This window comes from Pelobates fuscus, chromosome 4 (assembly GCF_036172605.1).
Source record: "Pelobates fuscus isolate aPelFus1 chromosome 4, aPelFus1.pri, whole genome shotgun sequence".
NCBI lineage: Eukaryota > Metazoa > Chordata > Amphibia > Anura > Pelobatidae > Pelobates > Pelobates fuscus.
In genome coordinates, this window is record NC_086320.1 from 19,180,026 (window position 1) to 19,196,827 (window position 16,802).

Genomic DNA, 16,802 nt, shown 5'->3' on the forward strand with positions numbered 1-16,802 from the left:
ATAGAGACACCAGATATGATTGGCAATGTGCACTGGAACAGTTCTGCAGAGCACACACTGTAGGCCTGAGACACCCGCTTGAAGACAAGTAACTGCTATTCAATCTATAACAGTGAAAAACAAATTTTGGTTTTAAAAGCACGCTATAGAGACACCAAATATGATTGGCAATGTGCACTGGAACAGTTCTGCAGAGCACACACTGTAGGCCTGAGACACCCGCTTGAAGACAAGTAACTGCTATTCAATCTATAACAGTGAAAAACTAATTTTGGTTTTAAAAGCACGCTATAGAGACACCAGATATGATTGGCAATGTGCACTGGAACAGTTCTGCAGAGCACACACTGTAGGCCTGAGACACCCGCTTGAAGACAAGTAACTGCTATTCAATCTATAACAGTGAAAAACAAATTTTGGTTTTAAAAGCACGCTATAGAGACACCAGATATGATTGGCAATGTGCACTGGAACAGTTCTGCAGAGCACACAATGTAGGCCTGAGACACCCGCTTGAAGACAAGTAACTGCTATTCAATCTATAACAGTGAAAAACAAATTTTGGTTTTAAAAGCACGCTATAGAGACACCAGATATGATTGGCAATGTGCACTGGAACAGTTCTGCAGAACACACACTGTAGGCCTGAGACACCCGCTTGAAGACAAGTAACTGCTATTCAATCTATAACACTGAAAAACAAATATTGGTTTTAAAAGCACGCTATAGAGACACCAGATATGATTGGCAATGTGCACTGGAACAGTTCTGCAGAGCACACACTGTAGGCCTGAGACACCCGCTTGAAGACAAGTAACTGCTATTCAATCTATAACAGTGAAAAACAAATTTTGGTTTTAAAAGCACGCTATAGAGACACCAGATATGATTGGCAATGTGCACTGGAACAGTTCTGCAGAGCACACACTGTAGGCCTGAGACACCCGCTTGAAGACAAGTAACTGCTATTCAATCTATAACAGTGAAAAACAAATTTTGGTTTTAAAAGCACGCTATAGAGACACCAGATATGATTGGCAATGTGCACTGGAACAGTTCTGCAGAGCACACACTGTAGGCCTGAGACACCCGCTTGAAGACAAGTAACTGCTATTCAATCTATAACAGTGAAAAACTAATTTTGGTTTTAAAAGCACGCTATAGAGACACCAGATATGATTGGCAATGTGCACTGGAACAGTTCTGCAGAGCACACACTGTAGGCCTGAGACACCCGCATGAAGACAAGTAACTGCTATTCAATCTATAACAGTGAAAAACAAATTTTGGTTTTAAAAGCACGCTATAGAGACACCAGGTATGATTGGCAATGTGCACTGGAACAGTTCTGCAGAGCACACAATGTAGGCCTGAGACACCCGCTTGAAGACAAGTAACTGCTATTCAATCTATAACAGTGGAAAACAAATTTTGGTTTTAAAAGCACGCTATAGAGACACCAGATATGATTGGCAATGTGCACTGGAACAGTTCTGCAGAGCACACACTGTAGGCCTGAGACACCCGCTTGAAGACAAGTAACTGCTATTCAATCTATAACAGTGAAAAACAAATTTTGGTTTTGAAAGCACGCTATAGAGACACCAGATATGATTGGCAATGTGCACTGGAACAGTTCTGCAGAGCACACACTGTAGGCCTGAGACACCCGCTTGAAGACAAGTAACTGCTATTCAATCTATAACAGTGAAAAAAAAAAATTGGTTTTAAAAGCACGCTATAGAGACACCAGATATGATTGGCAATGTGCACTGGAACAGTTCTGGAGAGCACACGCTGAAGGAAGGACTGACAGAGCCGCTTGAAGGACACTGACTGGCTGCTATTAGCTTACACTAGAAACCTTTTTTCTTTGTAAAAGCACGCTAAAGAGACACCAAATATGATTGGCAACTGTCAAAGCACGCTGGAACCGATCTACAGAGCACACGCTGAAGTAGGCCTGACACCCAGACGCTTGCAGACAACTAACTGCTCTTCTATTACAGTGAAAAAAAATTATTTCTTTTAAATCTAAAGCTTAAGCTATTGTAAAAACAGATATGAGTGGTGGCACTGGGCAAGAGGGCACAGTATCCACTGTGAACCTCACACAGAAGCTGGCAGGCAGGCAACTGCTCTTCTATTACAGTGGAAACTAAATTTTGGTTGTAAAAGCACGCTATAGAGACACCAGATATGAGTGGCAACTGTCAAAGTACGCTGGCAGGGTTGTGCAGGGCACACGCTGAAGGAAGGCCTGACAGAGCCGCTTGAAGGACACTGACTGGCTGCTATTAGCTTACACTGGAAACCTTTTTTCTTTGAAAAAGCACGCTATAGAGACACCAGATATGAGTGGCAATTGTCAAAGTACGCTGGCAGGGTTGTGCAGGGCACACGCTGAAGGAAGGCCTGACAGAGCAGCTTGAAGGACACTGACTGGCTGCTATTAGCTTACACTGGAAACCTTTTTTCTTTGTAAAAGCACGCTAAAGAGACACCAGATATGAGTGGCAACTGTCAAAGTACGCTGGCAGGGTTGTGCAGGGCACACGCTGATGGAAGGCCTGACAGAGCCGCTTGAAGGACACTGACTGGCTGCTATTAGCTTACACTGGAAACCTTTTTTCTTTGTAAAAGCACGCTAAAGAGACACCAGATATGATTGGCAACTGTCAAAGCACGCTGGCACAGGTCTGCAGAGCACACGCTGAAGTAGGCCTGACACCCAGACGCTTGCAGACAACTAACTGATCTTCTATTACAGTGAAAAAAAATTATTTCTTTTAAATCTAAAGCTTAAGCTATTGTTAAAACAGATATGAGTGGTGGCACTGGGCAAGAGGGCACAGTATCCACTGTGAACCTCACACAGAAGCTGGCAGGCAGGCAACTGCTCTTCTATTACAGTGGAAACAAAATTTTGGTTGTAAAAGCACGCTATAGAGACACCAGATATGAGTGGCAACTGTCAAAGTACGCTGGCAGGGTTGTGCAGGGCACACGCTGAAGGATGGCCTGACAGAGCCGCTTGAAGGACACTGACTGGCTGCTATTAGCTTACACTGGAAACCTTTTTTCTTTGAAAAAGCACGCTATAGAGATACCAGATATGAGTGGCAATTGTCAAAGTACGCTGGCAGGGTTGTGCAGGGCACACGCTGAAGGAAGGCCTGACAGAGCCGCTTGAAGGACACTGACTGGCTGCTATTAGCTTACACTGGAAACCTTTTTTCTTTGTAAAAGCATTCTATAGAGACACCAGATATGAGTGGCAATTGTCAAAGTACGCTGGCAGGGTTGTGCAGGGCACACGCTGAAGGAAGGCCTGACAGAGCCGCTTGAAGGACACTGACTGGCTGCTATTAGCTTACACTGGAAACCTTTTTTCTTTGTAAAAGCACGCTAAAGAGACACCAGATATGATTGGCAACTGTCAAAGCACGCTGGCACAGGTCTGCAGAGCACACGCTGAAGTAGGCCTGACACCCAGACGCTTGCAGGCAGGTAACTGCTCTTCTATTACAGTGAAAAAAAATGATTTCTTTAAAATCTAAAGCTTAAGCTATTGTTAAAACAGATATGAGTGGTGGCACTGACTGTGCAAATGGGCAAGGCATCCAACCTGACACAGAAGCTGGCAGGCAGGCAACTGCTCTTCTATTACAGTGAAAAAAAATGATTTCTTTAAAATCTAAAGCTTAAGCTATTGTTAAAACAGATATGAGTGGTGGCACTGACTGTGCAAATGGGCAAGGCATCCAACCTGACACAGAAGCTGGCAGGCAGGCAACTGCTCTTCTATTACAGTGAAAATAAATGATTTCTTTAAAATCTAAAGCTTAAGCTATTGTTAAAACAGATATGAGTGGTGGCACTGACTGTGCAAATGGGCAAGGCATCCAACCTGACACAGAAGCTGGCAGGCAGGCAACTGCTCTTCTATTACAGTGAAAAAAAAATGATTTCTTTAAAATCTAAAGCTTAAGCTATTGTTAAAACAGATATGAGTGGTGGCACTGACTGTGCAAATGGGCAAGGCATCCAACCTGACACAGAAGCTGGCAGGCAGGCAACTGCTCTTCTATTACAGTGAAAAAAAATGATTTCTTTAAAATCTAAAGCTTAAGCTATTGTTAAAACAGATATGAGTGGTGGCACTGACTGTGCAAATGGGCAAGGCATCCAACCTGACACAGAAGCTGGCAGGCAGGCAACTGCTCTTCTATTACAGTGAAAATAAATGATTTCTTTAAAATCTAAAGCTTAAGCTATTGTTAAAACAGATATGAGTGGTGGCACTGACTGTGCAAATGGGCAAGGCATCCAACCTGACACAGAAGCTGGCAGGCAGGCAACTGCTCTTCTATTACAGTGAAAAAAAATGATTTCTTTAAAATCTAAAGCTTAAGCTATTGTTAAAACAGATATGAGTGGTGGCACTGACTGTGCAAATGGGCAAGGCATCCAACCTGACACAGAAGCTGGCAGGCAGGCAACTGCTCTTCTATTACAGTGAAAAAAAATGATTTCTTTAAAATCTAAAGCTTAAGCTATTGTTAAAACAGATATGAGTGGTGGCACTGACTGTGCAAATGGGCAAGGCATCCAACCTGACACAGAAGCTGGCAGGCAGGCAACTGCTCTTCTATTACAGTGAAAACAAATGATTTCTTTAAAATCTAAAGCTTAAGCTATTGTTAAAAGAGATATGAGTGGTGGCACTGGGCAAGTAGGCACAGTATCCAATGTGAACCTCACACAGAAGCTGGCAGGCAGGCACCTGCAATTACATTACACAGGAAAAAAAAAAAAAAACAGCCTGATGTTATAGCCCTAAAAAGGGCTTTTTGGGGTGCTGTCCTTACAGCAGAGATCAGATGAGTCCTTCAGGATTGTAGTGGACACTGAATACCCTAGCCTAGCTATCAATTTCCCTATCTAATCAGCAGCAGCTAAACTTTCCCTCCTCTCACTAAGCATGCAGCTTCAGAATGAATCGAAAATGGATGCTGGGAGGGAGGTTGGAGGGTGTGGAAGGGAGGGAGTGCTGCTGATTGGCTGGAATGTGTCTGCTGACCGAGAGGCACAGGGTCAAAGTTTGCCCAATGATGACGAATAGGGGGCGGATCGAACCGCCCATGTGTTCGCCCGCGGCGGCGAACGCGAACACACTAAGTTCGCCGGGAACTGTTCGCCGGCGGACAGTTCGGTACATCACTACTGGCTATGAATGATCAATTTTTGACAACCAGTCACCATACTCAGATCTTCAGCACTGCACAAGCGGAAATCAACTTCAGTAGCAAGCAAAACAGAAATACCCATTGGAAGGTTTGACCTCACAGCAGATTAAATGGTTTCTTCCTTAAAATTGCAATCACCTCTTGCAAAATAATAGGGAGTCTTCACTTTAGTCATTAATATTTGTGGCGGGCTGACTGGGTACCTCCTCCAATCGCTGCTTCCTTGTATCACCGAGTAGCATAAGCACTGCATCGGACACCAGAAGCACCGTAGACCCCTTAGCCGCTGCTTCCCACCCTGGACCAACACCTGGATCCAGCTCCCAGTGGGAAGACCTCTCCTCAATGAGAGTATAGCCGTATACCCCTTTAAAGGGCTAGTGATATAGCAATCCAAAGAGCAGGGCTATAGCTGGTATAAATAGAAGTACTCCCTAAACAGGAAACCCAATAGGAAGTACGAAAAGATGGATAGATGCAAGGATGTAGCTGTAATAGCATGTATCAATCCCAAAACAATGTAACAGTCCAACTCATAACAGAGTTATTAATAAAGGCAATTGTTGCAATATAAACTAAACCTTGCAGAGCATCACTAAGGACCAAGGAGGCAGTAAATAAAGAGCTACACAAATATAATGGAAATCGAAAGGACAGAGGAGAGCATGTAGTGGGAAAAAATAGGAGTAACTTCCAAGGGGGTCCGAGCTTTACAGAAGCTGGACAACTCCACCTAGAATAGCCCTATACAAGTAGCCCAATATCCCTATTTTACTGCTTCAAAGACCGGCCAGCCCAGGTTCCAATGTAGCACAGTACAAACTGCCAATATGAGTTCACTAGAGTTTAAATAAATGATGGCAGCATCGGAAAAGCCCGACACGTTTTTCGGCGGTCTAACCGCCTTTCTCAAGGGCAGAGCAAACCAACTTTGAATGTCCCCCCTCACCTGTTTAAATACCTCCTATGTACCTCCCATCTGCTGTCATTGCATCCCAGGTAGCCAATGCCATCTATCCGTCTCATGGGGAGGGGTTGTAGTTAATGCGCATGTCGTGCCGAAATATCGGCGCATGCGCACAAGACAGAGCCTCTCACAATCCATGGGCTAACTGTGCAAAATGAAGATTTTACAAACCTTACTGTGCCATGTGCACCCCAAGCGAAGATACCTGTAAATTAATGGTGGCAACTGCAACGTTCTACAAACAGTTTTAAGAAACTAATTAAGTGACATTTTTTTTTACAATATTAATGAGTATGGTTAAAGGGTAATTAAGCCAATGGAAATGATTAAATGTTTAATATTTTGCCATTATCTGAAAATGCTCACAATTATTTATTTTGCACGTTGCATGCATTCTTCTATTTGCTGCGATATTACTGCGGTTTAAGAGAATCAATTGTCAGCGTTCTCCCCTGCTTTTCAGGGTTGACAATATTTTACTTAGTGCGTAATATGTGGAAGTTATAAATGATCCTGTCAAAATGTCCTGAATGGCTCAGAGCATGAATTAGTCATTATCTCCCCATCTCTCGCATCTTAGTTATCAAATACAGCCAGAACTCTCCCCAAGTGGAACCATTTGTAAACATAGCTATTTGAAATTGTACCGCTCTAAGGCGAGGACAGAGTGCAGAGTGGCATTGAATTTCAAGAGGGGATACATAAATTATGAATGACAGTCTCTAATAAAACCATTATCTAACAAAGCCGTAAACGAAAGAAAGAACTGATTATTTTAAGATGCTACTAAATCAAAAGTACCAATATATTCTAAAGTATGATAAACTTACATTTGTTGAATATTAAGTACGCAAGTGTACTTTCTCGGCATCAGAGAAACTTTATTCATTATGTTGGCTATTAGATTATTAATGTGAGTATTCGGGACCTCTTAGGGGGTAATTTATTATAAAAGATGCTTCTTTCACATTGATAAACTTTTGATTGATCAGTTTCGTGTAAGGGTATGGACTTGCTGACAGTTGCGCTCTCAAGGTGGTAGCGGTTATGATTCATGAGTATTTAGTACTCAACAGATGTGGCAGGAGTAGCTTTTATTGTAATGTGTAGTATGTTGCTTACCAAGACATAGGTTCAATTAACCTAATTAAGCTCCACGTTAATTAAGTAAGTCTTAAAGGAACAATCCAAGCACTTGGACAACATTGAGACATGCTGGTCAACAATGTCCTGGTCTTGTGAAAGAGACAACCAACGAAACTGACAAGAACACGCAGCCTAACTTCTGTTCTTGGGATCCCTGGTCACACATCGATTTCCAGGAAACTGCAGTTCACTGATTTTTATTGGATATCCATAACTTCCACTCATGCAAGCACAATGAAGTAGTGAAAGAGATTTATTTCAATGAAAAGATGGGCAAAATTGTGAATGTGAATGAAATTCTTATATTTAGTTTTTTGTTTTTTTTATGAGCTGTCTTCTAAAGAAAATGTCACAGGATCACAATAAAGAAACACATAGGGTACAATCAAACATGTTTGTGTAACATTATGCACACACTTATGGGCTTATGCACTCAATGCTTATTGAATGAAAAGCTAAGAAACAGCAGTGATTTAGCTACAAGGTCTCAGATACCATTTCTTAGATACCAGAGCCCGACCATAACTATACTGTACAGACTATAAGCAAACATCTTGTTATTAAAATACATTTCAGTAAATCACTACAGAATAAAAGTGCTGTTTGACAGATGGATTAACTATTTGGCCGCATGACTCTAATTAGAATATTTTGCCAACTAGCAGTCAATGTTTATAAATATCTTAACCTGACATGTGCCAAAAATTTGCACATTTATTTTTTATAAATAAGATAAAGGGTTTAAAAACAAAGAAATCAACTATGTGTTCATTAAAGTATAATGATACATATTGGTTTCTGGTGAAGGTTAAGTGGCTGAAACAGTACTTTTCTGTTTGTGAGTGTAATAAAGTTTTAATGATTTAATTAATCATCTGAAGCTGGATAGATTTGTTTGCAGTCTATAAAATTGTAGGATAGCTCGGAATCCTCAGAGACATTTTAACCAATCCCTGGTCTCCCATTGCTCTCTAGAGGATAATTAGTGTCATACACGCATATGCTCAGTAATTTATCCAAGTGATGCATGAATTGCTGCACATGCATGTGAAATTCAAGCTTGTTAGAACTGATGATTAAGTTCTCCTAGCAGAGAGAAATATGTCTGGCTTTTTGTTTCACTGCCCTAATCTTGGACTGAGTACATTACGAGAATCTACGAAGTAGAAAATATATATTTTTCCCTTAGAGGAACTGGGAATCTCATTATTTATTTATTTTTCTTTTGATAAAGATAATCACAATCACACACATACAATCCCGATGATTTGTCATAGGTATCACGTTGCCACTGGTGCATGTGAAAATCTTCCCTAAGATATAATCCATTATTTCAAAAAGATTTGAAAATATACCAACAGAATGGAGAATTGCATTGACATGATCATTATCCTCTAGAGCCATGCCCTCAATTCTTTAGCGTTCTGAACAAAATGCTCATTACATATACAGTATATATATATATATATATATATATATATATATATATAAATAAGGTTACTCCAACACCATGAACACTTCTGTGTTTCATAGTGGTCATGGTGCCTGCAGTCTGTATGTATAGATGCACATACAGAGATATGGCACAATGCTGCCAGAGGTTTAGTGAAAAATTCAAAAGCACCCTGAGGAAAATCACTAAAGCTTGCTCAGTGCAATTTCCAGAGTATTCTTTGGTGACAACAGTTTCAACTATTGTATAAGTGTTGTATCAGTTGACAACCCTTATCCAGGACTTTGTGCTGGGGTGTTAAGCAGCAAATTACACAATGAAAATCAGATGTCCAGTAATCAAAGCAATATTGTTGTTAATTCATAAAAAGATTTTCTTCTATATTCCAAAATATTTTTTGAAGGGGTGCGAGGAGTGAGTTTCATGGTGATTAGTTGCAGCTTGCTGTAGCTCCTACACAGAATCCTGTGCAACCATCAAGAAACACGACTTCAACCACCTCTAGCTGGCATCGCTATTGCTCTACAGAGCTTTGGGCCAGTATCAGGCAGTAGCTGCCCACATGCTCTATCGCAGAAGCCGTGAGGCATGGTGTAAGCCCTGTCTGGGAGAGACAGTCGATCACCAGGGCCTGTGTGGCTCCAAAACTTGCAGAGTTTATGCAATACCCTGTTTACTCCTTCTCTGGGCATGGTTATCCTGGCCCACCACTGAGCTGACCAACATATTTATACTCACCTCTGATACCTGTTTTTTCTACTACTTGTGCGTAGTCACATTCACAAGATGGCGACCGCACTAAGTGCAAGGAAGACATTAAGTTGACCTACATGGCTCAGCATAGTTCCAGTGTGACCCCCCCTGTGAGACTGGAGGAACCCCTTGACCGTTGGTTGGAGAAGCGTGCAGCTGCACCACTGAGTTTGCCCCTCAAGAGTGATCAGCAACCTGTGAAGCAGAGCAAGGGGAGGCCCCACCTGGGCCTAATAGCAGTTCAAGTGCCTCTCTCCTCTAACAATCACCCACCTGAGCTGCAGGGCAAAAAGGGTATAGGTCCGAAGCATCACCCACATCAGCTGAAGAATGTCAGCTGCAAGACTAGGTCCTCCAGCTATTCCCGGCACCGGAGGGACTTGGACTCTGGGATCTACTGGGTCTGTGGGCCTGAGAGCCATTGTGCCTATAACAACTGTTGTATTCACAATATGTGTAATCTATCATAACTTCTTTTCATCTGCATTGTACTACGGCAATGCCTCAATAATGCTCCCACCTCTGATGCTCATATCCAAGACTTCATTAGGGCTGCACCGTTTCTGTGGAACTCCCTTCCCTTTTCCGTTAGATGCTCACCCAGTCCCAAACTCACTTTTTCACAAAAGCATAACAATTAAACTGTTAATGGCTCCAAAAAAAAACCCACACTAAGTCTTCATTGAATACTATTCTACCAATCTACTTCCCTAATACTTGCCTTACATTTTGTGTCACTTTACCCCACTCACTCTAGCATGTAAGCTCACTGAGCAGGGCACTCAATCCCTCTGTTTCTGTGTGTCAAACTCGTCTGGTTACAATTACATATTTGTTTGTCCTCCCATTGTAAAGCGCTACAGAATTTGTTGGCGCTATATAAATATTATAAAATTAATATTAATAATAATAAAAGAGTGAAAAAAATATGGTCACATGGCCAACAACTCACAGAACAATAAAGTGACTACAGACACACAAATAAATAAAAAATTGAAACCTTTTGCATTAAACATACTTCCTCTTTGATTACGGGACGTCTGATTTGTATTTAGTGATTCAGTGGCAGAGGTGTAACTCCACCACAGTAGCATATTTAGCTGACTAATGGGAATTCAGTGCATAAAAGTCATCGGTTGTCAGCACGCAAAGAATGTTGGCAACAGACAACAAATGCAGACATGGCTCCCCTCTATGCCAGCCAAGACACTACCTCTGCCGATTCGCTATGATATGCCTCTCCTTGCAGTAAGGGGCGAGACTATGGGATTGCAGATAAATGTATTATTTATGTGTTTACTTTTAGAGGGGGCAGAAGCATACTAACGTAGGGTGGGGTGTCAGTCAACAACAGTTGACAGGAGGAAGGCAGCTGCACAGAACATCCCTAACTAGAGCAGGTGCCTGCTCTGCTGCTGTCTTAAATCTGTAAGCAGAGGGAACTACTGCAATCTCTCTGCACTGATTACCCAGATTATTCACTTGCCCAACACATTGATGCTTGAGACAGGATGTGACATCACTCCAGTCACCCCAGCACCAGTACAGAGCAAAGAGGAGCTGGACAATCAGTAAAGACTGATCTTGGGAGCTCCCACTGGACCCCAGGGTTTAAGTTCCACTCCAGCTCTCCCTTTCAGGCTATGAAAGGTGGGTGAACCTCATTGGGTTCATGAGTGCATATATGAATGTATTTGTGTACATGAAGCAAAGTACATTTGAATATGAATGTCTATGTATGTGCATGTATATGTGTATATAAATGTCAGTATGTGCGTGTTATTTCTCTTACACACCTTTTTTTTTGTGTGTGTTATTGTCCAGGGGAGTCAATGGTGTCCTGATTTTCTACATAACACAATATGTTACACAACTGCTAGAAAATGGGGCAAAACATCTATTTAACCTAATCAGTGTGCATCTTCAGTATTATTGCCACTGAAATAGATAAATCAGTTACTTGATGATAAAAAACTGTGCAATTGGCATGCCCTCATTCCACTTTCGACTACAACTTTTTTTTTGGTCAAACTTTAAGGCTGCATTCTAGGGCATGAGGAAGGGTTTCTCTAGGATAATGAATATACTCGAAGCATCTTTAAAAATGTCATGCGGACATTATTTTTACATTTTACATGATATTTTTGGGAAGCTACATTTACAGATTCTCACAAGCAGCATATTTTTCCATGTTTATTTATCTATTTTTTAATATCTTTTATATTTACAAAAATGTTATTGTTGCTTCTTTTATAATTCAGACCCTTGTTGAAATACTGCGCAATATGTGATATCATATAAAATTCTTACATTTTTTTTAGCTATTTAAATATTTCTAAGAAAACAATTAGGATTATTTACTAAAATGGGAATTGTTGGGTATTAAATGTGAATTTCATATTTTGGATCAAAATAGCAAAACTAGAAGCATAGCTAACTTGGGAAGAGTTCCCAATTCTGCTATATAAGTTTGAAATCTACTTGAATTCCAGACAATACCCACTTTAGTAAGTAACCCCTAATATGTTACAGGTTTGCTAGAAAATGAGGATTTAAACAAAATCACATCCTAAACCTACAGAGTAAACTTGTGCTTAAACCCATTTTACCAGCGACAAACAAATCAAATTCCTGTTAATCTACTTCTGAATTATTCGATCCGTCATGTAAATCCCAGACGGATGGATTCATTTGGGTGTAGATTAACAGGAATTTGATCCGTTCGCCAAAAAGTGAAAAGGATTTGTGCACAAATCTATTAACGAGTGAATCTTAATAACCATTATTATATTTATACTAAGAGTCGCCCAGTGGAAATACCCAGAAGAAGTTGCATACTGGGTCAGCATGGATTCAAAAAATTGCCCCTTGACTTTGAGCCTTTCAAATACTGGTCTGAAGAACATTAACAAAACATTGTGGTATGCTACAGCAGGCTGCATCTCACTGTGACAGAGGACAAGAAAATAAGGCTGAAGGACACTTGATAAAAGGATATTATTATGCACCTTTTTTCTTTTCCCTTTCTGTCTGTTGTGATTGGGGGGAGATATCCAACTGGATATCCTGCCGTGGGCAGCCGGAAAACAAGGCTTTTCACTAATCTCTAATTTCAATGAAACATTTTGTTCATTTCTAATGGTTGAAAAGATTACCATTTCTATTAATAACAACAATGAATGCATTGAATACTTTTTTCTGTAATCATGATTACATCAAAAGCAGACAGATAATATACGTAATAGTGGATCTTAGCGAAAAGTGCACAAATTATGAGTCAGAAGAAGTGTATTGAGACACTTTAAGAAAACAAAGCGTGAAGCCCTTCTGAAAACAACATACGTAAGAGTAATATGTTTATGGATTTCCAATATTTATTGATTTTTAAACAATAGTAAAAAATAAAATGTTATATGAAAGGATAATTGTGATTGTGAAGCTTCAAATTTGTTGTTGAGATATTTTCTCTGTGTTGCTTACCTAAGATGTGAACTATCCATCTTCTTTTTAGTTGCAATACAACAAATCTAAAATTGAAAAGTACTTGTATTTATACAGATCGATGTACTAGTTCCTGCAAAAATTTATCTGAAAAAAAATGTGTTTTATTCAGAAAAAAGGTCCGTGATATTTGCTGGACCTGTGCAAAAGTTCGATTCAGCCAGTTTGTCCAAATCAAAATGCTTTTAATCCAAACCTGAGTGAATCAATTCACCCAGGATTTACCTGGGCTCAAATACATTTTTGCCAAGTCTAGGATAGCTCATAGACTGAGCACTGAGTTTAACTCATCAATTTCCGTTGTGGAATTGAAATAGTTAAAGGAACACTGTGGTGTATACAAATGTGTATTCTTATTGCTATAGTGTCCTCTAGCAGTTTAGTTTTTTTCACCTAAGTGCAGGAATAAGGTAGCTTACTTACTTTTTGTCCCTTGCTAGTGGACTGAGAAAATAAATCTCAGTCATCTCAGCCAAACCAATGCGTTTCCATAGGAAAGCATTGGGAGGCTAGTGTATATGCATGATAAAACTCTGCACTCTACGAGACTATGGGATTGAAATAGTTAAGAGAACGCTATAGGGTCAGGAACACAAACATATATTCCTGTTAAAAACACCATTAAGCCCCCTTGGCCATCACTTGCCCCCCTAAATATAGTATAATCTTACCTTTATTCCAGTCTGCTGCTGCTGGCTCTTCCCCTGCTTGGCTGACATCATCAGAATGGTGTTCTGAGCCAATCGCAATGCTTTTACATAGGAAATTAATGAAGCCAGAGTGACAAATTCAGCACAAATTGGCAGGGAGATAAAAAGATCTCCCAGACCGGCACTATGCCGCTTCTTTTTACTTTAGCATTGCACCAATTGATTCTGATTGAACCAGCCACAAGTCAGTAGGCTCTTTAAAACTCCTTAACCCCTTAAGGACTGGACTTTTTTTGCGATGTTGTACATTTGCGACCAGGCATCTTTTTACACTTTTGTGGTGTTTGTGTTTAGCTGTAATTTTCCGCTCTCTCATTTACTGTTCCCATACAAATTATATATTGTTTTTTTCAGGACAAAAGGGGCTTTCTTTACATACCATTATTTATATAATCTCATCTAATTTAATTTAAAAAAAATGAAAAAATATGATGAAAAATTGAAAAAAATACACGTTTTTTGAATTTTATGTGAAAAATCTTTTACTCATCTACAAAAGCGAATGAAAAAAACTGCTAAATAGATTCAAAATGTTGTCCTGAGTTCAAAAATACCCAGTGTTTACATGCTTTTTGCTTTTTTTTTGCATGTTATAGGGCTATAAGTACAAGTAGGATATTGCGGTTTCAAAACATACATTTTTAAAATGTATCAATAGTGACATTGTAACACTGTTATCTGTCATAAATTGCTAAATAACACCCCACATGTACATATTTTTTTAAAAGTAGACAACCCAGGGTATTCAATATGGGGTATGTCCAGACTTTTTTAGTAGCCACTTAGTCGCAAACACTGGCCAAAGTTAGCGTTCATATTTGTTTGTGTGTGAAAAAAGTAAAAAACTAAATTGAACGCTAATTTTGGCCAGTGTTTGTGACTAAGTGGTTACTAAAAACGACTGGACTTACCCCATTTGCAATACCTTGGGTTGTCTTCTTTTGCAAATGGTATGCCATCATGGGGGTAATTCTCATTCCTGGGCTACCATACGCTCTCAAAGGCAACGTAACCAACCTGGCCATTTTCAATGTAAAAATATTTGACCTATATATTTGACCCTGTAACTTTCAAAAACGCTATAAAACCTGTACATGGGGGGTCCTGTTCTACTCAGGAGACTTTGCTGAACACAAATATTAGTGTTTCAAAACTGGAAAATGTATCACAACAATTATATCATCAGTAAAAGTGCTGTTTGTGTGTGAAAAATGCAAAAAAAGTCACTTTCACTGACAATATCATCGCTGTGATATGTTTTACTGTTTTGAATCACTAATATTTGTGTTCAGCGAAGTCTCCCGAGTAAAACAGTACCCCCCATGTACATGTTTTAGGGTGTCGTAGAACGTTACAGGGTAAAATACAGTGATAGCAAATTAAATTCTCTGGTCTTTCGGCCTGGGTTGGCAGGCAGGTCCCTTAAATTGCAATCAATAAAATTACTTAATTATGTAAAAATATTACCTAAATACGCACGTAGAATTTAAATATATATGCATATTTATATATTTGAAGTCTACGTGTATATTTATATAATTATTTATGTAATTTTGTATATCGACATATGAATAGTTCGCATTATTTTTATTTATTTAAATATACATAGATATATATACAATTTCATTCTAAGTGTATTTTGATATAAATATATATATATTAATATCAAAATACAGTTAGAATACAATTTCGTATAGATATATAATTTTTTTCAATTTTTTATTATTATTTTTAATTTTTTTAATTTAATTTAAATTATTTATTATTCGTATTTTATAATAATATATATATACAATATATATAGTTATTATATATATTATATATATACGTGTGCAAATTAATTATAAGTGTATTTTTATATTATTATATGTACATATTAATATAAAAATACACTTAGCATGACATTATATATATGATATATAGACATATATTATATAGGTATAATATATGTCTATATATCATATATATATACACATATATAATAATATTTTTTTTTTTTATTAACTATAACTTTATTTTTTTTTATGATTTTACACATGCAGGGAGACTGCCTGTCAGCACAGACAGTCCCCCTGCAGGCAGAGACTAGGACACCTATTGTGACCATGTGGTCGCCCTGTTGGGCGATCACATGGCCCCAGGGGTCCTAAACCGCCATGGGGAGACTGTCTGGGCTGCAGGCAGTCTCCCCACACCGGGAGCACCGCCGATCGCCGCTGGGGGAACGACGGCGATCGGGTAAGTACATTTTAAATTTAGGACGGTTCAGGACCGTCGTCGGTCGGCAACGCAAAAATGCCGATGACGGTCCTGAACCGTCCTGCGTCCTCAAGGGGTTAAAGGGATAAAAATACTCCATATAGTGAAGTACAGTAAAAACATAGGTAAATTTGCAATCCAGAAATGCACTCACAGGAAATTTAAGAGTTTGGCACCTTGGGCTGCCTCCTCTGTTCAAGGCTGGGGGGCTATCATGTTCTTGACCTCCTTACACCAATTATATTGTTCAAAAAAAATCTCTACTTTTACTCCAAAAGGATTTATTGTATACAAAATAACAAAACAAAACAAAAAACTGGAGACACCAGGAAGTTTTCTCCAGCCATCACTGCCCAAATACATAATTTGATGCACTTGCACTGTGCAGGTGGCTCTAGGACCATGCAGAGAGCACTCTAGCACCGCTCTCTGTATGTAGTTCTCTGGGCCAGCAAGGAGACGATCAGTCAGCATGGTGTGCATTTATGCCAAATTGACACACCCCTTCTGTCAACGAGCCCACCTCCTCTCCAAGTTGAGCTACCTGTTCTAAGCATTATCAGTGATACAAGCTGCCTCACTGACATGCCTCCCCAGGGCCAGCCCACCTGGTGCACACCCTAATAAAATGTGCTGCGCATGCCTATGATATTAATATCCATTTTACCTGGTCTGCTCTCCATAACTATGGAGAGTAGCTACAAAGATTTACCTGCTCAACTGACTGATGAAGGCAAGCTAAATGAAAAATAATAGAGGTAATT